The 24548-nt window shown below is 48.8% G+C and overlaps 1 protein-coding gene across 5 annotated transcripts in view; it reads right to left on the bottom strand.

The window, feature by feature from the left end:
* Positions 1–13465, bottom strand: part of FEZ1 (fasciculation and elongation protein zeta 1) — a 162735-nt gene extending 149270 nt beyond the window's left edge. For 2 of the 5 annotated variants that reach the window (XM_084612069.1, XM_084612073.1), the window contains exon 1: positions 13200–13460. The gene's annotated coding sequence lies outside the window, so the exon portion shown is untranslated. Of the gene's footprint in view, positions 1–12965; positions 13164–13199 lie in introns of those variants that run through there. The other 3 variants (XM_084612072.1, XM_084612071.1, XM_084612070.1) reach the window with 3 other exon arrangements.
* Between the last annotated feature and the right edge of the window lie 11083 nt (positions 13466–24548).

The following is a 24548-nucleotide window of genomic DNA, read 5'->3' as shown; positions in this document are numbered from 1 at the left end:
GCATAAAGCCTGAGGGCGTGTGGTCACCGCCAGAGCAAGTGTCTGACCCACAGCATCCCTGCAGCACAGCTAGGGCCTGAAAATCATAGAATATTAAGGTTGGAAGAGACCTCAGGAGGTCTTCTAATCCAATCCCCTTACACTCCAGAGATGCTGGTTGTGATGTCCCTATGCCACAGAGCGGGATGATGTGTTTTCCTTTAACCTTTCTCATTTTTCCTTATTTTTTTTTAAATTGACTGCTATTTAATAAATTGTATTTGCTTTGAACTGTATGTAATGATCAGTGGGTCAGGGAAGCATCCAGTAGAGAGAGAGCACCCTTGAGTGGGGATACCCTGGCCCCTGCCCTAAGTGACCACGACAAGGTTGGGGGTCGAGCCCCCCAGGAATCCTGGGCCCAGCCTTGTTGGGGTTACGAGGACTCTGCCACACAGGAAAGTGGAAGGGGAGCCCTCGAGGTCAGGCAGGCCTCTGGGTAAAGGGAGTGGGAGCGAGGATTCAGATCCTTTCGCTAGCCTATATCACCAGGCTAGTGTATAAGTCAGGAAAGTTCCCCATAATAGCTGGACCATTCCCCCACTTACATATACGCCAAGATTTTCAGAAGTGCTCAGCATGGTGGGAATTGAGCTCTTTTGCAAATATGGTCAAAAGCCTTTTTGAAAACCCAGCCTATCTCAGGGTAACTGAACACTCAGTTTTACCTGGGCTGGTTTTCTGCCATGATTTCAAAATTCATTACTGATAGTGTTGTGGTTTTCAAAATACAAGATACTATTTGTCCATGTAGCCTGCATGAGTCTATCACAGGGTTGCTGATGGCCATAGCCCAGTCTGGGCAACAGTGCACAAGACCAATCACAGCACACCTCCCACGGCACACAAGGACGTACTCACAGGCAACCATGGTCACAGACAATTGCTGTTTGGCCACAGGCAAAGGTGTCTCAGGACACTGGTTTTGAGGCTGCAGATGGCACAGGGACACTGACTTTTACAGGCTTGGCATGTGCAGAGAAATTAAACCTATTTCACTAGCTCTGTTTCCTAAATCAATGTAGTTAAATCAGTGCCGCAGCCCCCTTGTGTGGACACTCTTAAATCATTTTAAAAGTGACTAATACTGATGTAGTTTAACTCAATATCAAATGTACATAAAAGAGCAAGGCTAATGCATCAGCTTGGGGCTCAGGGGAGGAACAGGGGATGACCACTGGGTGGCGGAAAATTATGGCAAGGTACATGTCCTTCCTTAAGGCTGTCTTTAATGGGAGTCTGCCTCTTCATTGAGGTTTCTGTCCTGTGTGTGTCAGAGCTCCAAAGAGCTGGAGATACTCCTTTAGAGAGGCCAGACCACCCTGTGGACTCCAGACTGAGTATGTGTGTATCTGTCTGCCTCATCAGCAATCGCTTTCCTAACTGAACCTTTTAAACTGGTGTCTTCTTCCCCATTTTTTAAAAAAAGTGGTGGTTTTGTATTCTCCCTGCACTTTGTGTGGCTGCCAGGAGAAGTGGGGTGTAGGTGGGGAACTTTTCCTTCATCATATGCTCTCAAACCAGCCTGACATGCAGGTGGTCAGTTGCAGGCAGAAGGGTTTCAGCTTGCTTCCCGCAAAGTTAGGGTCTTAGCCATGGCTATCTCAGAGGCAACTTACTCTGTGTATGGGGGTGTCAAAGTTCCTTCCCCACTCTGAACTCTAGGGTACAGATGTGGAGACCTGCATGAAAACCTCCTAAGCTTACTTTTATCAGCTTAGGTTAAAATTTCCCCAAGGTACAAACTATTTTACCTTTTGCCCTTGGACTTTCACTGCTACCACCAAACGTCTAACCGATATTATTATTAATAAAGAGTCTGTTTGGAAACGTCTTTCCCCCCCAAAAATCCTCCCAAACGTTACCCCGCCCCTTCTGGGGAAGGTTTGATAAAAATCCTCACCAATTTGCATAGGTGACCACAGACCCAAACCCTTGGATCTTAAGAACAATGAAAAAAGCATTCAGTTTCTTAAAAGAAGAATTTTAATAGAAGAAAAAGTAAAAAGAATCACCTCTGCAAAATCAGGATGGTAAACACCTTACAGGGTAAGTAGATTCAAAACATAGAGAATCCCTCTAGACAAAACCTTAAGTTACAAAAAGACACAAAAACAGGAATATCCATTCCATTCAGCACAGCTTATTTTCTCAGCCATTTAAAGAAATCAGAATCTAACGCATATCTAGCTAGATTACTTACTAAGTTCTAAGACTCGATCCCTGTTCTGTCCCCGGCAAAAGCATCACACAGACAGAGAGAGAGAGAGAGGCTTTGTTTCTCTCTCCCCCAGCTTTTGAAAGTCTCTTGTCTCCTCATTGGTCATTTTGGTCAGGTACCAGCGAGGTTATCCTAGCTTCTTAACTCCTTACAGGTGAAAGGGTTTTTCCTCTGGCCAGGAGGGATTTTAAAGGGGTTTACCTTTCCCTTTATATTTATGACACGCCCCCCAAATCACAGATAGGGTGAAACGCTGGTTGGGATTTCTTCCTGGAGCTCTAGGAAAAAAGAGTTAATAAGACACATGCACCTCTAAATATACTACCAAGTATATAAAGACTAACAATATTTTCCACATCTCAAGGACGATTTTAACCAGTTGATTCTGGGAAAGTTTCACAGGAGAGTGCATCAGCCACTTTGTTAGAAGCTCCTGAGATGTGTTGGATGTCAAAATCAAAATCTTGGAGAGCTAAACTCCACTGAATAAGTTTTTTGTTATTTCCTATGGCGGTATGAAGCCACTGTAGTGCAGCATGGTCGGTTTGCAGGTGGAAATGCCGTCCCCAAACATATGGGCGTAGCTTTTCCAGAGTGTAGACAATGGCGTAACATTCTTTTTCACTGACTGACCAGTTGCTTTCCCTCTCAGACAGCTTCTTGCTGAGAAACTCTACAGGGTGGAATTCTTGATCCGGTCCTTCCTGCATTAAAACTGCTCCCACACCACACTTGGACACATCTGTGGTTACTAGGAACGGTTTGTCAAAGTCTGGGGCCCGTAGTACAGGGTCAGACATTAGTGTCGCTTTAAGGTGGTTAAAGGCCTTGTGACACTCTTCGGTCCACTGAACAGCATTTGGCTGTTTCTTTTTGGTTAGGTCTGTCAGTGGGGCGGCGATTTGGCTGTATTGAGGTAATAACCAGCCAAGCCTAAGAAGGACTGAACCTGTTTCTTTGACTTTTGGATAGCATCCACTTTGGCCTGTAGGGTTGATAGTTCCTTGATCCACTTGGTGTCCAAGGTAAGTCACTCTGTTTAGGCCTATCTGACACTTCTTAGCCTAAACAGTTAGTCCTGCCTCCCTTATGCGCTCAAAGACTTTTTGTAGATGTTCCAGGTGTTCTGCCCAGGAATCCGAAAATATGGCCACATCGTCAAGGTAGGCAACTGCATATTCTCCTAATCCCGCTAGGAGACCATCTACAAGTCTTTTGGAAGGTGGCGGGTGCATTTCGCAGCCCGAAAGGGAGTACATTAAATTCATACAGCCTGACATGGGTGGTGAAGGCTGACCTTTCCTTGGCGGATTCATCTAGCTGTATCTGCCAGTACCCCTTGGTTAAGTCCAAAGTAGAGATGAACTGGGCCCATCCCAGTTTCTCTAATAGTTCATCTGTGCGTGGCATTGGATAGTTGTCAGGACGAGTTACAGCATTTAGCTTATAGTAGTCCACGCAAAATGGTATCTCCCCATCTGGTTTGGGAACTAGAACCTCTGGAGATGCCCATGCACTGCCAGAGGGGCGGATTACACCCATCTGTAACATATCCTGGATCTCCCGTTCTATAGCAGTTTTAGCTTGAGGAGACATCCAGTAAGGTTGGACTTTAATTGGGTGAGCACTTCCTGTGTCAATGGAGTGGTATGCCCGTTCAGTCAGTCCTGGGATGGCTGAGAACGTTGGCGCATAGCTATTGCACAGCTCCTGGATCTGCTGTTGCTGCATTCGCCCAAGGGTCAGGGAGAGGTTCACCTCTTCCATGCCACCAGCACTTTTCCCTTCGTAGTAGACACCTTCAAGCCACTCAGCGTCATCTCCTCCTTGGGCTGTAAACTGACAAACCTTTAATTCTCTGGAGTAAAAGGCGTTAGAGAATTAATATGGTACATCTTAGGCTTTCGGTTGGAGGTGGGGAATGCTATGAGATAATTAACAGTTTCCTGGCGCTCCTGGACCGTGAAGGGCCCTTCCCACGATGCTTCCATTTTATGGGCCTGGAGCGCCTTTAAGACCATAGAATCATAGAATATCAGGGTTGGAAGGGACCTCAGGAGGTCATCTAGTCCAACCCCCTGCTCAAAGCAGGACGAATCCCCATTTAAATCATCCCAGCCAGAGCTTTGTCAAGCCTGACCTTAAAAACTTCTAAGGAAGGAGATTCTACCACCTCCCTAGGTAATGCATTCCAGTGTTTCACCACCCTCCTAGTGAAAAAGTTTTTCCTAATATCCAACCTAAACCTGCCCCACTGCAACTTGAGACCATTACTCCTTGTCCTGTCATCTTCTACCACTGAAAATAGTCTAGAACCATCCTCTTTGGAACCACCTCTCCGGTAGTTGAAAGCAGCTATCAAATCCTATCATTCTTCTCTTCTGCAGACTAAACAATCCCAGTTCCCTCAGCCTCTCCTCATAAGTCATGTGTTCCAGACCCCTAATCATTTTTGTTGCCCTTCGCTGGACTCTCTCCAATTTCTCCACATCCTTCTTGTAGTGTGGGGCCCAAAACTGGACACAGTACTGCAGATGAGGCCTCACCAATGTCGAATAGATGGGAACAATCACGTCCCTCGATCTGCTTGCTATGCCTCTACTTATACATCCCAAAATGCCATTGGCCTTCTTGGCAACAAGGGCACACTGTTGACTCATATCCAGCTTCTCGTCCACTGTCACCCCTAGGTCCTTTTCCGCAGAACTGCTGCCTAGCCATTCGGTCCCTAGTCTGTAGCGGTGCATTGGATTCTTCCGTCCTAAGTGCAGGATTCTGCACTTGTCCTTGTTGAACCTCATCAGATTTCTTTTGGCCCAATCCTCCAATTTGTCTAGGTCCCTCTGTATCCTATCCTTACCTGCCACCGTATCTACCACTCCTCCTAGTTTAGTATCATCTGCAAATTTGCTGAGGGTGCAATCCACACCATCCTCCAGATCATTTATGAAGATATTGAACAAAACCGGCCCCAGGACCGACCCTTGGGGCACTCCACTTGATACCGGCTGCCAACTAGACATGGAGCCATTGATCACTACCCATTGAGCCCGACAATCTAGCCAACTTTCTACCCACCTTATAGTCCATTCATCCAGCCCATACTTCTTTAACTTGCTGACAAGAATACTGTGGGAGACCGTGTCGAAAGCTTTGCTAAAGTCAAGAAACAATACATCCACTGCTTTCCCTTCATCCACAGAACCAGTAATCTCATCATAGAAGTCGATTAGATTAATCAGGCATGACCTTCCCTTAGTGAATCCATGCTGACTGTTCCTGATCACTTTCCTCTCGTGTAAGTGCTTCAGGATAGATTCCTTGAGGACCTGCTCCATGATTTTTCCGGGGACTGAGGTGAGGCTGACTGGCCTGTAGTTCCCAGGATCCTCCTTCTTCCCTTTTTTAAAGATGGGCACTACATTAGCCTTTTTCCAGTCATCCGGGACTTCCCCCGTTCGCCATGAGTTTTCAAAGATAATGGCCAATGGCTCTGCAGTCACAGCCGCCAATTCCTTTAGCACTGTCGGATGCAACGCATCCGGCCCCATGGACTTGTGCACGTCCAGCTTTTCTAAATAGTCCCTAACCACGTCTTTCTCCACCTACTCCCCATGCTGTGTAGCCCAGCGCATGACCATGACCTGGTCCCCTACTTTGAAGGAACGCTCTCTGGCATGTTTGTCATACCAGGCTTTTTGCTCTTTTTGAGCATCCTGTAGGTTTTCTTTAGCAAGGGCTAGAGAGCTTCAGAGGGTGTTTTGTAGGTTGGTTACAAAGTCCAGAATGTTAGTTCCTGATGAAGGTGTAAATCCCTCCCATTGCTGCTTCACCAACTGTAATGGCCCCTTAACCTCACGGCCATATACAAGTTTAAATGGTGAAAACCCTAAACTGGGATGTGGTACAGCTCTGTAGGCAAAAAGCAACTGCTGCAACACTAGGTCTCAATCACTGGAGTGCTCATTTACGAATTTACGTATCATGGCCCCCCAAAGTTCCATTAAACTTCTCCACTATGCCATTTGTTTGATGGTGGTAAGGAGTGGCAACCAAGTGATTTACCCCATGAGCTTCCCAAAGGCTTTCCATAGTTTCTGCCAGGAAATTAGTCCCTGCATCTGTGAGGATGTCGGAGGGCCAACCTACCCTGGCAAAAATGCCTGCTAGTGCCTGGCACACACTTTTAGCCCTGGTGTTGCTTAGAGCTACTGCTTCTGGCCATCGGGTGGCAAAATCCATGAAAGTCAGTACGTACTGCTTTCCTCTGGGTGTCTCTTTTTCGGAAAAGGACCTAGAATATCCACAGCTACTCGCTGAAATGGAACTTCAATGATGGGGAGTGGCTGGAGAGGGGCTCTGACCTGGTCTTGGGGTTTTCCCACTCTTTGGCATACTTCACAAGACCGGACATAGGTAGAAACATCCTTGCCCATTCCCTCCCAGTGGAATGACCTCCCCAAATGGTGCTAGTTGTTCTGCCGGTTCCAGTTCTGGGACTGGCTCTGTCTGGGTCTCTGGGACTGGATCCACTACTGCTGTTGCAGTCATTGGCCTGGGGTCCAGGTCCATCACCTCTGACCGGGTCCTGGTATAAGTTTCCGGAACAGAGCTAGGCCTCACGGCTTGTTTAGCCTGGCTGCGGGTGGTCATTCTCACCCTCTTGGCTAGCTTCACATGATTGGCCAAGTCTTCCCCCAACAGCATGGGGATGGGATAATCATCATAGACTGCAAAAGTCCACGTTCCTGACCAGCCCTGGTACTGGACAGGCAACTTGGCTGTAGGCAAATTGAAAGAGTTGGACTTGAAGGGTTGAATCGTCACTTGGATCTCTGGGTTGATTAAATTGGGGTCCACTAAGGAAGCATGGATAGCAGACACTTGTGCTGCGGTGACCTTCTTCCCGCCCACACTCACAGTTTCCCTCTGCTCCAAGGGTATCTGGGAGGTAACTGGGCCTGAGGACCTCTGGGGTGATTCCGGTGCAATGAACTGTAATCTGTTGGGGTTCTTGGGGCAGTTGGCCTTTACATGTCTCAGCTCGTTACATTTAAAATATCTTCCAGCTGATGGGTCACTGGGGTGAGATGGGTTGCTGGAGAACAGTGTGGCAGGACGATAAGGTGTCTGGAGGGTTCCTTGGGGAGTAGTTGGGGCCTTGGGCTGCCCCCGGTAGTAGGGGGTGGTCTGAGGTTGTCCCTTCTGGTATCCGCTCCAACTGCAACCAGTTTTTTTCTTTTCTGCCACCTCCACCCATTTGGCTCCAATCTCCCCCACCTCGATTACAGTTTTGGGCTTCCCATCTAGGGTGTATCTTTCTATTTCCTCAGGAAACCCTCTAAGAACTGCTCCATTTGCATTAGGAAGGGCAAATCTTCTGGAGCTTTAACACTTGCTCCTGATATCCAGGCATCCCAATATTTCACAATGTGGTAGGCATGTCGGGTAAATGACACATCTGGTTTCCACCTTAGGGCTCTGAACCGCCGACAGGAATGCTCAGGGGTTAGCCCCATTCTGATTCTCGCCTTGGTTTTAAACAGTTCATACTGGTTCATTTGTTCCTTAGGCATTTCAGCCACCACCTCAGCTAAGGGTCCACTGAGGTGCGGCCTCAGCTCTACCATGTATTGGTCGGTAGAGATGCTGTACCCAAGGCAGGCCCTTTCAAAGTTTTCTAAGAAGGCCTCGGTATCATCGCCTGCCTTGCAGGTGGGGAACTTTCTGGGATGGGAAGTGGTACCTGGAGAAGGATTGCTAGGGTTTGTTGGTATATTCTGCTGAGCCTTTGCCTTCTCCTCCTCCACATGCTTCCTCCTTTTTTCCTTCTCTTCCAGTTCTTTGTCGCTTGCCTCCATTTCTTTGTCCCTTGCCTTCATTTCCTTCCTGTGGGCAGCCTCCATTTCTTATTCCCTGGCCGCATGTGCACCCATCTCCATCCGTATGAGTTCTATCTGCCTTTCATGTTCCTTTTGTTTTTCCTCAGCCTCAAATCTGGCTTATTCCAGCTTTTGTTGAACCGTGCAGTCTGTCATCCTAACCTCTCTGTTTTTAAACTAACTTTACACCCGAGAGTTAGAAAGAAAACAAAACAAAACCAAAAAAAACTTGGCTTGTAAAATTTTGCTGTGCTGTCCAGATACCTTTATGTTCTCTGATAGTGATTGTCAGCCTACAGAGAAATCCTTAACAAAAAAAACCCTAACACCTTTGTCTCCAGGCAAATAGGCAGAAAACCCCTCTAGTTACTCTTAGGTAAAAAAAAAAAAAAAAAACACTTCAGGTCTGTGAAGAATTGTGAATTTCCCTGCAGGAGGTTAACTACCCTGCCTTTAGGTAGAGAAAACTCCAGCTAACAAAAGACAATTCCCTTTTGCCTCTGCTCTGGCCCCAAAGGAGAGAAAAAAAAACTCTAACTGCTTTCAGTTTAAAACCTGCTCTCCCTTTCAAATCTGTGCTTCTGGTTCAAAAAAATCTCAAAATGATTTCAAGTTGATCCCACCGCTCTGCCACCATGTCAAGGTTCCTTCCCCACTCTGAACTCTGGGGTACAGATGTGGGGACCTGCATGAAAACCTCCTAAGCTTACTTTTACCAGCTTAGGTTAAAACTTCCCCAAGGTACAAACTATTTTACCTTTTGCCCTTGGACTTTCACTGCCACCACCATACGTCTAACCGGTATTATTATTAGGAAAGAGTCCATTTGGAAACGTCTTTCCCCCCAAAAAGTCCTCCCAAACATTACCCCCCTCCTTCCTGGGGAAGGTTTGATAAAAATCCTCACCAATTTACATAGGTGACCACAGACCCAAACCCTTGGATCTTAAGAACAATGAAAAAGCAATCAGTTTCTTAAAAGAAGAATCTAACGCATATCTAGCTAGATTACTTACTAAGTTCTAAGACTCCATTCCTGTTCTTTCCCCGGCAAAAGCATCACACAGACCGAGAAAGAGAGGCTTTGTTTCTCCCTCCCCGCAGCTTTTGAAAGTATCTTGTCTCCTCATTGGTCCTTTTGGTCAGGTGCCAGCGAGGTTATCCTAGCTTCTTAACCCCTTACACGTGAAAGGGTTTTTCCTCTGGCCAGGAGGGATTTTAAAGGTGTTTACCCTTCCCTTTATATTTATGATGGGGGGGTCTTCTGTGCTCTAAAAAAATCTAACAACATCACTCACCACATTAACCAGACCCTATTAGCTGACTCACCACCTCAACCTCCCTTAACATAGAGAGCGCTTGGGCCCTGCTCGCAATTATTCTTCTTTGTGAATGCAAAAGTGGTAGCATAAAGATGTAAAAAGTTCAGAATACAAACTATGAAGTAGAGAGAGATAAACCAGAGATGCATAAATCAAAAAAAGAAAAATGTCTAAAGTGTCCAAAGGTCTTTGGTGGGCATCACAAGCTTTTGTCATTCAGTAGCCTTGGGGTCAGCAGCTGGAGTCTGCAACGTCCCTCTGATACACCAGCATAGGAGGAGCAGCCGTTTCAGTGCGTGTGCAAGTGGGCCTTGTGTGGCCAGAGGAGCCAGCAAAGCCTGACTGCCAAGCACAGCTGATCAGGCTACTGACAATTCTGGTTGTAATTCATCACATATTGCTCTATCTAGTTTCTACAGTCCCAGAAGTGTTTAATGAACTACTTAGGGGTCCTACAAGTATTTGATGTGATTAGACATTATCCCACTTAGAGGAATTCTCCCAGTTGCCTATTGTTTGCATCTAGCGCACTCACCGTTTCTTTTTAAGGCAGCCAGTTGTTCCTTTGTATTAATTTGACTCCATTGTCACCATGGTCATTATAAATAGCTCCTAATGACCAGCAGAAATGATTGTTGTGCAGGCTCTAAGTGAAGCCTCCAGCACATAAGGGGCTGATGCTGTTCATCAAATGGGCAGAGATTTCTGATCATTTCTAATGCAATTCATAGTTCTCTGAATTGGGCAATTCTGATATAATGAATCATTGTAACAATTTGGGGATGAATTTATTCTTCATAAAAGTGAGGGACTAACACAGCAGAATGAGAGCCCGACATCACTCAGGCAGGCATTCATTACACTAGCTTTTACCACACTGCTCTGCCAATCCTGACCTACCCTGTCCTGCTATTCCAGCCCTGCACCCATAGCAATCCTGCCAGTGTACCACACTAATGACCTGCAGAACTAGTACCTTTTACTATTCCAGTCCTTTGTGTCTCTGCCAACAAAACATTGAGGAATCCATCTTTGTACAGTACAATAACATTCTCAAAAAGATAAAGAAAGCATAACACCACCTCATTGACCTTTCTGCCCTTTGATCCTGAATTTCACGCATATTTATCCTAAATCCTGCTTTTAAGAGTCTACTCCACCAGCAAGAATGCCCGACAAACAAGCATCTAGGCAGGCAGCAGAACAAGAGCATAAATTCCGATGCACTGCTTCATTGCATATGGAGCCTCAAGTTCCCTTTTGCCAAACATGACATGACAGAAGCAACAGAAGATGGAAAACAGGAAGATGCAGAGGCCCAAAGAGCATCTGGAAAATATCCTACAAATAAGGCTACATTTTAGTCAGGGGTATTTTTAGTAAAAGTCATGGACGGATCATGGGCAGTAAACAAAAATTCATGGTCCGTGAACTGTCCATGACTTGTACTATATACTCCTGACTAAATCTTGGAGAGGGGGGCGGCCTGGGGAGTGCCACAGATGCTTGGTAGACTCCCTACCCGGCTCCATACTCCCCAGAAGCAGCGACCTCCCTCAGCTCCCAGGCAGAGGCAGAGGCATGGCCATGCTGCATCCTCCCTGAGTGCCAGCTCCTCAGCTCCCATTGGCCAGGAACTGTGACCAATGGGAGCTACGGGGGCAGTGCGTGCAGGTGGAGGCAGTGTGCAGAGCCCCCTGGACATGCCTCCCCCAAGGAGCTAAGGGATGTTGCCACTTCCAAGGAACCCCCTGAGGTAAGTATCGCCCAGAGCCCTCACCCCCTCCCACATGCCAACTGCCAGCCCTGAGCCCCACACTCAAACTCCTGCTGCTGCTGGGGGAGGGGGGCGGTGACCCAAGAATGCCCCAGCAGCAGCCAGTGCGGCTGTCTGCTGCAGAAATCATGGAGGTCACAGAAAGCCATTAAATGTGTGACCTCCGTGACAAACTCACAGCCTTACTTATAAGACACCGTAATTCATAGATGCTGAGGCCAGAAAGAACCACTGTTATCATCCAGTCTGCCCTCCTGCATAACACAGGCCACAGAATGTCCCTGAAATAATTCCTGTTTGAACTAGAGCAGATCCTTTAGAAAAAATATCTAATGTTGATTTTAAAATTGCCAGAGATGGAGAATCCACCACAACCTTTGGTAAACTATCCCTATGCAATCTCCCTGGGGCTCTCTGTTTGGCCCAAACTTCCCACGCTGGTTGGCTCAGGACACTCTTCTCCTCACCTTCTCCCCCACCTCTCTGGTTTAACATGATTCCCCCCAACACACAGTTTTGCTTTGGGCTGACTTTCAAATTAGAGTATATCTCTACTGGATTCAGCCTCACAACGTTATCTCCATGTTACCCCTTCCTTACATAGCACGGTACCTGCTGAGTCATTTCCAATGCTGGGATTAAGCAATGGGATACAGCTGTAACAGCCTCCCTACGGCATCAGACTCTGGAAACTGACAGTTATCTGCTTGTATGAGGCCCTACCAGGAAGGAGACAGGTGGAGGGAGCGTACCAGTCACTTTGCTGCAGGGGGCCAGGGCAAGGTGCTCTGAGAGCCAGGATGAAGAGTAACAATCTCTTACTCTCTGCCTCCCCATTCCCCAAGCAGCGAACCCTGCACAATGCTGGTCTGTTTGCACTAAGCACTTTAGGGATCACTAGGGCGTGCACTCCCAAGTGGCACTGTCAAGACATTAGTGCATTAGTGATGTTAGGTCACCTTGTTTGAAGAGCCAGGCAGCAATACTGCATCCCAGTCATCGGATAAGTAGAGATTCCCGTCAAAACCATACATATTCCCCATCCCTATGGACACCCCCCCCAAGTACATGCACACACAAACACCCTCCACTACACCCAAACAATCCTCAGTCTCCATACATATAAACACCCACCTCCCATAATCCTCCCCTCCAACACAAACACTAACAACCTCCCCTTCCTGCACACTTCCCCCCCCACACACACACAATCTCCTCTCCACTCCACATACACACGCTCATTCTTGTCTCCCTGAACAGCCTCTCCCACACACATCCAACACCAATCCATACGCATCCACATACAGACACGGGTCTCACTTCAGACAAAACCCCCTCCATGTGCACTTTCCTGCCCCCAGGAAGCCTCATTCCTACACAACAAAGCCTCCTGCCTCCCACTCAACACACTGACTTCTGCTTTTCCCCGCCACAACCCCACTCCACATACACCCCCCAATTCTCAGTCACCACCTATATATATAATCCCCTTCTCACCATCCTTACACACCCCAAACCCCATCCCCTCACCCCCACTTTCCCATCTGCATTCTCACACAGCCCCTCTCCCCCGCCCTTCACAATCCTTCCTCTGCATCAACACATGCAGACAAAAAGCCATCCCCGAGCACAAGCCTTCGCCCAGTGCACACGCGCCTCCCCTGTGCACCTGCACAGCCCTCCTCTGCGCGCACAGGGCCCCCTCTGTACACACACAGCCCTACCTCCGACACAATGGCTCTGCGCAGGGCGAGGCGCGGGTGCTTTGGGTCTCACGATTGCGCGCTGCTTTGCCGGGCTGTGGGGTCCCGTTCCGCCCCGCGGCCCCGGCAGTCGCTCGCCAGACAGTGGGGACGGGTCAGGGGCCGCTCCTCGGAAAGCGGAGTCGGGCCCCCCGCATCCGCCCCCGCAGTTCGGGCCCCGGCGCCGCCGCTCAAAGGCCAGAGACAAACACGCACCTGAGTGTGGCCGGGGGCTGGCAAAGGGCAGCGGGAGACGCGAGGCGCGGGCTCAGCTTAGCATCCCGGGGAGCCGAGCGGAGAAACGCGGCGGAGTCAGCGAGCCGCCGCCTGCGCGGAGATCGGGCTGTTCCCAGCCGGCTGCCTCGCCTCTGCGTGCGCCCAGCCCTTCCTCATCAATATGCATTAGCCTCCGGAGCCTGGCGGCCGCCCCTGCTTCGGATAGGAGGCCTGCTCCGAGCACACGCTGACGGGGCCCACTCCTGTTCCGAGGGGCACCGCTGAGGGCAGCGCGCCCGGGGGCAGGAGGGAGGAGGGCTTTCTTCCCTAAATCCAGAGCCGCAGGGATGATGCAGACTCGCAGCAAGCAGGTCGGGGCTCATTTTGACAAAAGCCGTGTTGTTTGGGGGAAGAATCCCAGCAAAAATGGAAGATTCTTTCCCAACCACAGCATAGGAGAAATGAAAGATAGCATCTCCGTGATGCCTCCAGCCATTTGGGATCGAAGGGATTTGGGATTCCCTTAGATCCCCAATGGCTGGAGGCATCGTGGAGATGTTATCTTTCAGACTCACAGAAGGAAACCTTTCTACACAAGCACCCTCCAGAAAAAGATCAGGGGAAAGATATCTGACAGCATCAAACCCTTCTGCTTTCTGCATGTTCAGACAAACTGTTCTGAGCAGTCATTTAATTCAATGAGTCAGCAGGAGAAAGTCCATCCTAACCTGCAACCCCAAAATCTCTGTTACAGAATAATAAGGAGGTAACATTTAAATAACAGGCTCGACTCCTACCAGCATCTATCAACTGGGAGAGTTAAAAATCTGTGTGCCTCCCACCTGTGTTGCATTGAAATAAAGGATAAGAGAATATCACCTTAAACAGAGAGAAGATTTATTACGGGATAGTTACAACTGGGTGAAGATCCACTAAGGGGATCACTACAATACTCAAGAATAGATTCCAGAAAGGGACATAAAGCCCAGACCCTTAAACTGTCCCTTGGTTAAACTATTAAGTGCCAGAAAAACAATTACTGTCTCTCTTTCACTGCAGATGGAGGTCACTGGCCACTGATGGACCGTCTCAGAATCTTTGGAACGTCGGAGGATCTGGTTCTCTATGGCCAAAGCAGAAGATCAACAGATCTGAGCTGATGGCAAAGTCTTCACTGAATCCTTTGGTGGAATACAGGAATCAGATATCAGGTAAGTATCAAAGTCCTTGGCAGGCAGGTGTTAGTGACAGAAGTCTTGATCCGATGCCCGCGCCAAGAAACTGGATGTGGCTGCCTTGATGGTGGACAGCACCTGCGTCACCATTGACAGTTCCTTATATGCTCTCTATGATGTGAATTCCTGAAGCACACTCTGGCAGACACTGCCCCCAACCGGTTCCAGACAGCTCTCAGTCTCTCAAGTTCTGGAGGGAAACAGAGTTTTGGTGGGAAAAAGCCAATGAAGAAAGGATACCAAGATGGAGTTCAATCCTTTCCTACCACATGCGCCATCTTGAATTCTTAGACTCCATTTTGAATTGCAGCACCATTTATTATAACACATAACAAAAGTATAACCATACACCAATAACACCTTACATATCCCCTCCTTGACAGATGCGACCACCTTTAATAACCATCTGACATTATTGTGACATCCATACCATTGAACATCAACCCCATAATGTGGTTATGCATGTTGACACGTTACAAAAGGCTTGGCCGTAGGACCTTTAGATTTCTTTTTACACACATCCACAGATATAATTATTAGATCTGCAGTCATAACCAGCTCAAGCCTTCCTACATGGACCCAATGTAGCTGTGAAAAGAGCTTCCCAACCAATAGGATGATTTGGTTTCCTCACCAATTCTTTTCAACACCTTTTTGATTTGCCCCACAGAATGATGTACAGGGAGTAAGGGGTGAGCTCCTTGAGCTGCGTTAGGTGATAAGTCATATCCTTATGGTACATTACACGCTTTAACACGTGGAGGTTCTGCTCTTGTATGAGTAGATGGAAGGTGGCCATAGATGGAATAAGATGCTATTATGTTCTGCACGTCTACATCTGACAGGGTAATATTTATATTGCAGCCCCTCACAGAAAAGACAAACATATTATCTCCTGCCTCATGTTCAATGTGATAAAAACCATTGATTAACACATTTTTACACAAAGTTCTTACACACATACAGAGACTAGCAATAACCACTAGAGCTGAATTTTGAAAATACATAGGATGGTGAAGCTGGTAATTACATTTTCCTTCATGGGGAATCTAAACATATCTGAGTCTCCTCCCATACTCCAGTGGTACAGGTAAAGCCCAATTTGTCTTGCTCCACACAGGCTTGTAAATTAGTAAATAATATTGTTCTCCTCTTACATCCACCATTAGGGATCATTAGGGAATTGTTTACAAACATTCCCAAAGGAATCAGGGGGTGAATCCTTTCCTCTGTGGCATCCAGTGCCATCCCTAGCCATCTTGGTGTCCTATGCAGCCCCCCCCCCCATGGGGGAGAGCGGCAGCCCCAGGCCTCCACGGGGGGGGCAGGAGCAGGCTTTGGAGGCAGGGGGGAAGTGCCCCCCAGCACGAGCCGGCAGAGCAGAGCGGGTTGGGGCCGAGTTGCTCCACTTCCTACTTAATTGCAGGGCGGGCCTGACCCTGCACTCACAGGGCAGCAGGAATCGGAGTGACCTGGCCCCAGCCCACTCCACTCTGCTCCCCTGGCTCCCAGCCTTGGGGGGCAGGGGGGACCACCCCCCAGCACTCACTGGTGGCGCGGCTGGGAGCCGGCAGCGTGGAGCAGGCTGGGGCCGGGTCACTCCACTTCCCGGCACCTGGTGAGTGCAGGGCAGGCCCAATCCCTGCTGCAGTCCTCGGGGGAAGGGGTGGAGTGGGGGTGGGGCTGGGGTGGAGCAGGGGCAGAGCAGATCAGGGGCGGGGGCTTTGGGGAAGGGGTGGAGTCGGGGCTAGGGCAGAGCAGGAGCAGGGGCCATGGGGAAGAGGCAGAGCAGGGCCTGGAGCAGCATGCAATTTCCTGGTGCCCTACACAGCTGCGTACTTTGCGTATGGGTAAGGATGGCCCTGATGGCATCCCTTAAAGTAAGTATGTATGCCTCGATAGTCTCATTAGCATGGTCATAGGCAGTACTGGGTTTACAATGGCGCCATGGCGCCAGGCCCGGGCTCCAAAAGGGCCCCGGCCCAGCTCAGCCCGCTCTGGTTGGGCTGCACTCCAGCGCCCCGCCAGCTCTTCTCCACCCCCCCCGCCTCTGCCCCCTGCCCGCTGTTCTCTCCTGTTGGATCGTAGGCCAGTCGAGGGCTCCTCTCTGCCTCCTGGCCACAGCTGGGGCTGACAGAGCTGGAGCCCCGTGCCACCTGGGTGGGGCTGCTGACCCCCCGCAGCTCCGCACTGCCAGGGCTGACCCTTCCTCTACTCCCTGACCCCCCCTTTCCCCGACCGGTCCTCCAGTCCCCAAGCTCCCTGCGCTGTGGCCAGGGGCTGACCCCTCTCCCACGCTCCCCATGTCGCAACCAGGGGCTGACTCCCTGTTAGCCGACGGCCAAGGATGTTTGGTGAGGTGCCAGCTATGCCCGTTTATACCATCCGTGACTTTAACCGCTAGGACGCACTGTCCCTTCGCGGCGGGCAGCCCGGGCTAGGCTGACGGATGCCCCAAGGTCCTAACCACCCGTGACTTTAACTGCTAGAGCTCAGAGCTCCTTCGCAGCGGGCAGTCAATACTGACTGACAGGTGCCCCAATGGCAGCACTAAGAGCCTCTCCACACCCGTGACTTTAACTGCTAGAGCTCAGAGCTCCTTCGCAGCGGGCAGCCAGGATTGACTGACAGGTGCCCCAAGAGTTTGCCCCGTGGAGGCGGCACAACTCAACGCTAGGCTCTTAGTACTCTCACCTAATGGCCAGGCTTTAGAGCCAAAACGGCTGAGGTTCTTTAATTGTGTTGGCTGCTTTACAGTAAACCAGAGAAAACAAGTCAGGCTTATGCATAAATGGTTACCAAAAATTTATTAAGCTAGATTCTAATCATGTGGTTACAAAATTGCTAGTGCCTACTTATTTAAATGTAGAGATGTTACACACACAAACAAGTTACAAAACTGAAGCCACAATCCCAAAGAAAGAAAACAAAGTATAGAGCTCTATTTCAAAATATGTGTACACTAAAGATAGGAGATCAGGTGTGGGTGCTTCTTACCCTCCTTGCATCTCTCGATTCCAGCGGTGCCAAGCCAGGATCGGTCACTCAATTCCGCGGAAAGACGAATAAGGGACAAGGCGTAGGGACCCTCTTAGCTGCAGAAGCCTTGGGAGGCTGTCACTTATCTGACCAGCAGATAGATAGTGAAAAGCACTCAAAAATCATGGTGCTGTAGGTCCCCTACTTATACCTCTGTACTCCTTTATTCTCTTTCTCCTTTCTTATGCCAAATTGAGGCTGGTCTGTCGGGGTGACGCCAGCTTTCGCAAGAGTAGTTTACACTTGCAAAGGAGAGAAACAATAAGTGTCGACTACTGGACATTTCTTTTATCAGGGTAAATATTTTCCCAACTAGGATGTTGGTGTGTGTGCATCACGCTATTTAGTAGGGGCTAACAGCCATGTCTGTCACAGGGCCTCTGCCTGCTGTGAGCTTAATCGTTGTATCTGTTCCCAGAGGCACATTGTAGCAGCACACCTGTGCTTTCACAGCTTCAAAGGCTGTGCTGGAATATATGTTAAGTGCCCTGTTCCTGCTTCCTCCTGTGTTTCCAGCAATGCTGGTCTGAGAGGGGGGGGCTGGCTGTCTGGCTACACTCCCCCTCCTCGAGCGCCGCATGCCACTGCCAGGACCCTCCCCACACCACTGCCAAGGGCTAGGGCTGGCCCCTAACTCCCCCAAGCTCCATTCTACCTGCTGCCTGACACCTCGTGTCGCTAACACCCCTACACACATTCCTCCACACCCTGCTAGGGGGGCACGCTGGACATTTTTGGTAAACTGGGCATTTGTTCGTTTGCTCTTGCCAACTAATTAGTTGGCAAAAGCAAACGGGATAAATGCCCATTTTTGTCAAAAAAAGTCAGGACGGCTGAGATAGAGCTTAAAAAGGGAACTGTCCTGGCCAAAAGGGGATGTATGGTCACCCTGTCACCAGGCAAGTGGGCCCTGAGGGAGCCAGGCCAGGGCAGGAGCAGGCCTGGCCTGGCTGATCGCACCACTCCCAAGAGGCTGGAGCAATTCCCCGCCCTGGCACTGGACTGGCCCCGGCCATGCTGCCAGCTCAGCCTGGCAGACGCAGTCACCTCCCAGCAGGGCTGGTGAATGTGGGTGGGGGGCAGGGTGTGAGGGAGTGGGTTTCTGGGAGTATGTGGGGGGGCTGCTGGCCAGTGGGGGGTCTGTTGGGGGACTTGGGGGAGGTCTGTGTGTTGGGATGCTGGGGAGTGGGGGTCTGAGTGGGGTGCTGTGCAGTTGTGGTGCTGGGGCTGTGGGGAAGTGCATTGGGCAGTCGTGGTACAGCTGTATGTGGGGGTGCTGGGCCACTGCACATTCGTGGTGGAGGGTCTGTGGGGGGGCTGCTGGGCATAGCAGTTCCAGGGGACACTGGGCATAGGGGGCTGTGTGGCATGGCATGGGCCAACCCCTGAGGAGAAGGGGCAGGCTGGCAGCACAGGGCTGGGTGAGCCAGTGTGCGTCTTGCAACCGCCAATTTGTATACAGTGCCCTTGCACTGGGCTGGGTGGAGCGGAGCCGGCCCTGCCATGGTATGTCCCAATGCCCCTGGCCAGCCCCTTGCTCTGGGGACCGACCTCCCCACACCATGCTCCTTTGCCCCCATTGGGGCCCATAAATATGTTTGGTGCCAGGCCCACAGAAGGTTAATCTGGCCCTGGTCATAGGTGAAATTCACCATTTTCCACCATTGCTGCTTTTCCTTTTTGCATTTGGTGGCATTAGACCAGATAATGTGTTTAATTTCCTGCAGCGCTATACCATTATAACCATCCCCGAGTACAGCCTTTGCAATATTAAGAAGCAACTGTTGTGCTTGCATACATTCAAGTGCCTCTGTGAGATCAGACTATGGTATCTCTAGTGTTCCTATAATCTGAAGGTGGTCCATATCCTGCACTTCTAACCATGTTGGTAATGTGTTAGCAATATTAAAACCTAATTCACCCAAGTCATTCAATTCTGCTGAGAGGGGGTTGGCTTGTGAGGAGATGTTGTGTCCCACTTCACCTATGCATGACGCAAGGAACTGCTGATCTACCGTATTCAGCACTCCTAGTCCAGTTCCCACCCCTCCTAGGATCTTAGCAGCCAGACCCAGTGGGGAGATGGTTGTTGCAAGACATTGCCTTGTACCCACACCATCCATCCCATTAACAAACATGTTACATATTGGGCACGTTCTTTATGCATAGGGATTACAGAAACTTGAACCTTTAAAACCAATTTTTTTAATAAGAAAGTGAGGGTTTATCATTAAACTGCAAGATACACCCCTTTTTACTATGAGTGGTCCCATAAAACTAATGTATGGCACAGGGGCTACAAAAACTCTAAATGTCCAATTCAATACCCTTTAAATTGACAGCGACCTAATGGTGTTCAGTAGTTCTTTGATATAGCAGTCCAATCTGACCTTTGGCGCATAGTTATCTGGAGGACCCCTCCTTCTAACCACCGGTATTCTGGAGTTCTGATCATTTGTCCAGTAAGGGCTTCTTGAGAAGAAAACCCGGTCACACTGCAGGTCGAACAAATTGCCATAAGAATTAAAGGCAGCTTGACGTCCCAATTTTTTCCTGGGGTTTCTACTACCTTCCTGGGAGCATTCTTTAATGTGCGGTTGCTTCTTTCAACTTGACCACGTGCTTGGGGGTGTCCCGCAACATGAAATCTTTGCTTAATGCCAAGTGCCACACAAAGCTGTCATATTAGCTTACCTGTAAAATGGGTAGCCTGGTCCAAATCTGTAACTTTTGGTAACCCAAGCCTGCTAAAAGCTGCTCTAAAAGTACTCTGGTGTTTGCTGTGCAGTTCATGGGATAGGCCTCTGTCCATTTTGTGAATGGCTCTACAAGCACTAAACAATACAGGTTACCTCTGCTCATCCTCGGCAATGGACCTATGAAATCTATCTGCACTCTTGTCCAGGGACCATCAATGGGCTGGTGAAGTAATAGTTCCTTTTAAATCCTTGAATCAGTGTTACACGTGGCACAGCGAAAACAGTTGTATATCCAGGATTCCACCTCCTTGACCATTGAAGGCCACCATCCTAGGGTGAGTAGGCGCTTCAAGGTTCTCTCTGTTCCATAATGACCTAGCTCGTAGGCTAATTTAATTAGCTCTTGGTGGAGACAGGATGGGATTACTAACACAGGGATGCTTCTGATGCCTTCCTACTGGTTTTCCTTTCTTGCTAGGACTAATCCTGTCTTGTATGTATAGATGGTAAATCCTTTGCACCGCTGCTTGCTCAATAGCAGCATCATGCTGGTGTCCTTCTACTGACGCTGCTTTAAACCTGATGTTGCAGGATTTCGGTGGGATAGACAGCATTCACAACATCCATTGGTACATTCCATTCAGCTTCTACACCCAATAAGGCAGCCTGTTTTGTCAGTTTATTCACAGCACTATTCAGGATGGAGATCTCGGACTGATTTTTCCTGTGGGCTTTGACCTTGAACAGGAACATTTTCCTTGTCTTTCTTCTGCCAGCTTCCAAGCATACAATAAATACGAAGGATGAGCTATTGGCCGTTGATCCACCAAATACATGTTTCTCTCCAACCAAACTGCCATCCAATCGATAAAGGCCCTCAGAACCCAGTCTGAATCTGTATACACCGTGATATTCTTCTGTGGATCTGCTGATCTTAAAGCAGCTATCACTGCCGCAATTTCAGCTGCTTGTGCTGAGTGATGGAGGATGGTGCCTTACACTGTCTTCCCTGAAGAAGCCTGCATAGCTGCAAAACCAGTGACAGGGGATCCATTACGGTGATAACTTGTGATCCATCCACCACCCAGATTTCCTGAGAGCGTTCTTTAGCATCCTCCTATTTAATTTCAAGGAAAAAGGGAGTCTTAAATGCTGGTGCATGCATTTCAGGTAATGGGCATTCATGAGCTTCTCCTGCAGTCATCAAAGCATAACGTACAGCAGCCAAGCGTGGAACCTTTTGCACTTCTATATCCGTATTTAAAAGGGTTAAAGTCCACGCTGCCAGCCTTGGATTGCTGACCTTTCCTGAGTTCGCTTTTCCTGACAAGATGTACTGTACAGGAGACATGCCTGTAATATAAGCCCAGCGTTGTAAGGCCAATACCACTGTTAAGACTTCTTTTTCACAACTAGAAAACCTGGACTCTATTTCTGATCAAGTTCTTGAGCCATAAGCCACAGGTTTTAAAGTGGTGCCTTGATATTGGATCTCTCAGTGGATCCCGACTGTAAGTAATAAGGTCTGTCAGGTTGTGGATATGCCAAGGCAGGTGCTTCAGGTAATGCCTGCTTTAATTGGTATGCTGCTTCTGCCTCCTTGCCACCCCACTTCCACTGTTAGTCTTTTCTTAACAAAGAATACAGTGGTTTTGCAATGCTGACATAGTCCTGTATAAAGACTCTGGAAAATCCCACAAGACCCAGAAACTACCAAAGTGTGCCAATGTCCACAGGCATGGACAGCTTGCAGATCCATTTTACCCTTTCTGTATCTGGGAGTCTTCCTGCATCCCCTAGTTCTACACCTAGGTATGTGACTCTTCTGGACACTAACTGGGCCTTTGATGGATTCAAATTCCAGTAGTTAGAATCTTGTTCAGAACTTCTTGGAGAGCCTCTATATTTCCCTCTCTAGTAGTGGTTGCTATCAGCACATCATCTACATAGGTCACGATGTTGTTTTTATAACATAGCCCTTGCCACATAGCTTCTACTAGTTTGTCTTTACACACTTAATAGGCAGCAATTTAGATTGTGGTGAACCATCAGTGCACAAGATGCTGGTTGACGCCCCCGTATCCACCAACAACTTTTGACAGAATGACCCAAACTTTCCTTCCAACATGATGTTAACCATTGGTCTCCCCCACTCATCATTTATGATGGGAGCTACAAAATCAGGGGGAGTGAAAGCTGGGCCCCTTCTCTGAGGTTCCAGGCAGGGAGAACACTGTTGTGTATTTCCCTCTGCCTGCTGCTTCTCACCCTCATATTTAAGCAGTCTCTTAAAGAGTTCAGTTGTAGGAACTTGATCTAATTGCTCCCTGGTTTCATACTTTAAGTCTTTTCCACAATACCTTTGTGAAAGCTTTCAGCTTTTCAGTGGTACCTTGCAACCAAGTTGCTGTTTCTTCCTTAAACCTGTTGCTCTGCTTATTATTGTAGTTGCCAGGCTTATTGCCAAATTTCCCATTTTGTGAACTCTGAGACCCTTTTACTGCTGATACCTTCTTTTTAGGGATCATACCAGCTAATTTGGTTGCGTCTTTAGTTAGCTCGTAAGCCTCTCTCACTCTTGATTCCAATTGCTGAAGCTCTGACGTTGCTGGATTTACTGGTCCTATAGCTAACCTCAGGGCAGGTGTAAGCCCTTGTACTAACAATTCACAAAATGCTGGCACATTATATTGCACATTACCATTCCGACCTGTTGGTTCCATACCAGCTAACCAATACAACAACCTTTTCCTTGCGATATAGGTCTCTGTGTCCTCTGTAGCGTCCCATTTTTCGGAATACACTTTCCCAATAAGATTATCACATGGAAAAAAACATTTTATACACACCCATATATATCTACAATTTCAGTGACATGTCCCATAGGCAATCCATCTGGTAAGGCATTGAAATCCTCTACACTCAGACATTCCCTGACTACCATAAAGGAATCATCCTTGCTAAGGTTAGTGTGGCAAATTGCCGGCACTACTATGATTGGTCTCGCGCTCTCTCTTCTTGGGGGGCGGGATTCAGGGCACCGTTTCTTGCCCCTGAACTGGGGTATTAACTGCCCCACTAGTGTCCTAGAGGAGGGGAGCGGAGAGGGAGGGACCCGCGCCCGCCCTCTACTCCGGGTCCCAGCTGAGGGGCCCTAGGGATAGCGGTAAACCACTAGAACTAGCGGTTCCTTCCCCTGGGCTACTTCCCTCTCCTGCCCTTCAGCTTGTGGGGCTTCCTGCCCTCCCTCTGCACAAACCAGGTGTCCCTTTACCTAGGGTCTTGGTCTTCTTAGCCCACCCGAGCCTTTATCAAATCCGTCAATGGCCCTGCTCTTGTGGCGAAATGATAGGATACTATCGGAGATTCATCCCTCATCCCTGGAAATGCTCTGACCTGCTTTTTGCGGACTGGTCGAGGCCAACCTTTTATTGCCTCCACTTTATTCCATTGGGGTTTCACCAAACCTCTCCCTACTACAGACCCGAGGTATCTGGCCTCAGCTAGTCCTATCACGCACTTGAGAGGGTTGGCAGAGTGGCTGGCCTTCCACAGGACATCTAGCACAGCTTCTACTTTTCCTAGGTGCGTTTCCCAGTCAGGGCTGTGGATGACTATGTCGTCTAGATAGGCGGTGGCATACTTGGCATGGGGTTGCAGCAATTTGTCCATAAGTCGTTGGAATGTTGCAGGGGCCCCATGGAGTCCAAAAAGGAGGACAGTGTATTGGAATAGGTCATTGGGTGTAGAGAAGGCAGTCTTTTCCTTGGCATTCTCGGCCAGGGGAATTTGCCAATATCCTGTGGTCAGGTCCAGGGTGGTTAGGTATTGGGCCTTGCCTAACGGATCAACTAGCTCATCAATGCATGGTATCGGATAGGCATTGAATTGGGATACTTCATTCAGCTTCCGGAAGTTGTTGCAAAATCTCAGGGTGCCGTCAGGCTTGGGGACTAGGACGATAGGGCTGGACCACTGGCTGTGGGATTCTTCAATAACTCCGAGTTCCAGCATCTTCTTCACTTCTGTCCTAATTTCTTCCCTTTTAGTTTCCAGTATCCGGTACGGTCTTATCGTCACCCTTACTCCGGGCCTGGTGACAATATGATGTTGGACCAGTGTCGTACGGCCCGGCTGTGTACAGAACACATCCTGGTTCCGTTGGATCATATCAATGACCTCTGTTCGTTGTTCTGGAGTTAACTCAGGCTCAGGAGATATCTTCACCTGCCCCTGTGGGTCGTCTATCTGGGGTGGAGCTCCCCTAATGACCAGGCACATCTCTCGGTCACACCAGGGCTTCAGTAAGTTGATGTGGTAGATTTGCTCTGGCCTTCAGCAGTCTGGTTGTTTGACCTTATAGTCCACCTCTCCAA

Source organism: Lepidochelys olivacea, assembly GCF_965140295.1.
Source record: "Lepidochelys olivacea isolate rLepOli2 genome assembly, chromosome: 22".
NCBI lineage: Eukaryota > Metazoa > Chordata > Testudines > Cheloniidae > Lepidochelys > Lepidochelys olivacea.
Note: the sequence above shows the minus strand (reverse complement) of the source record. Positions and strands in the feature narration are given on the sequence as shown.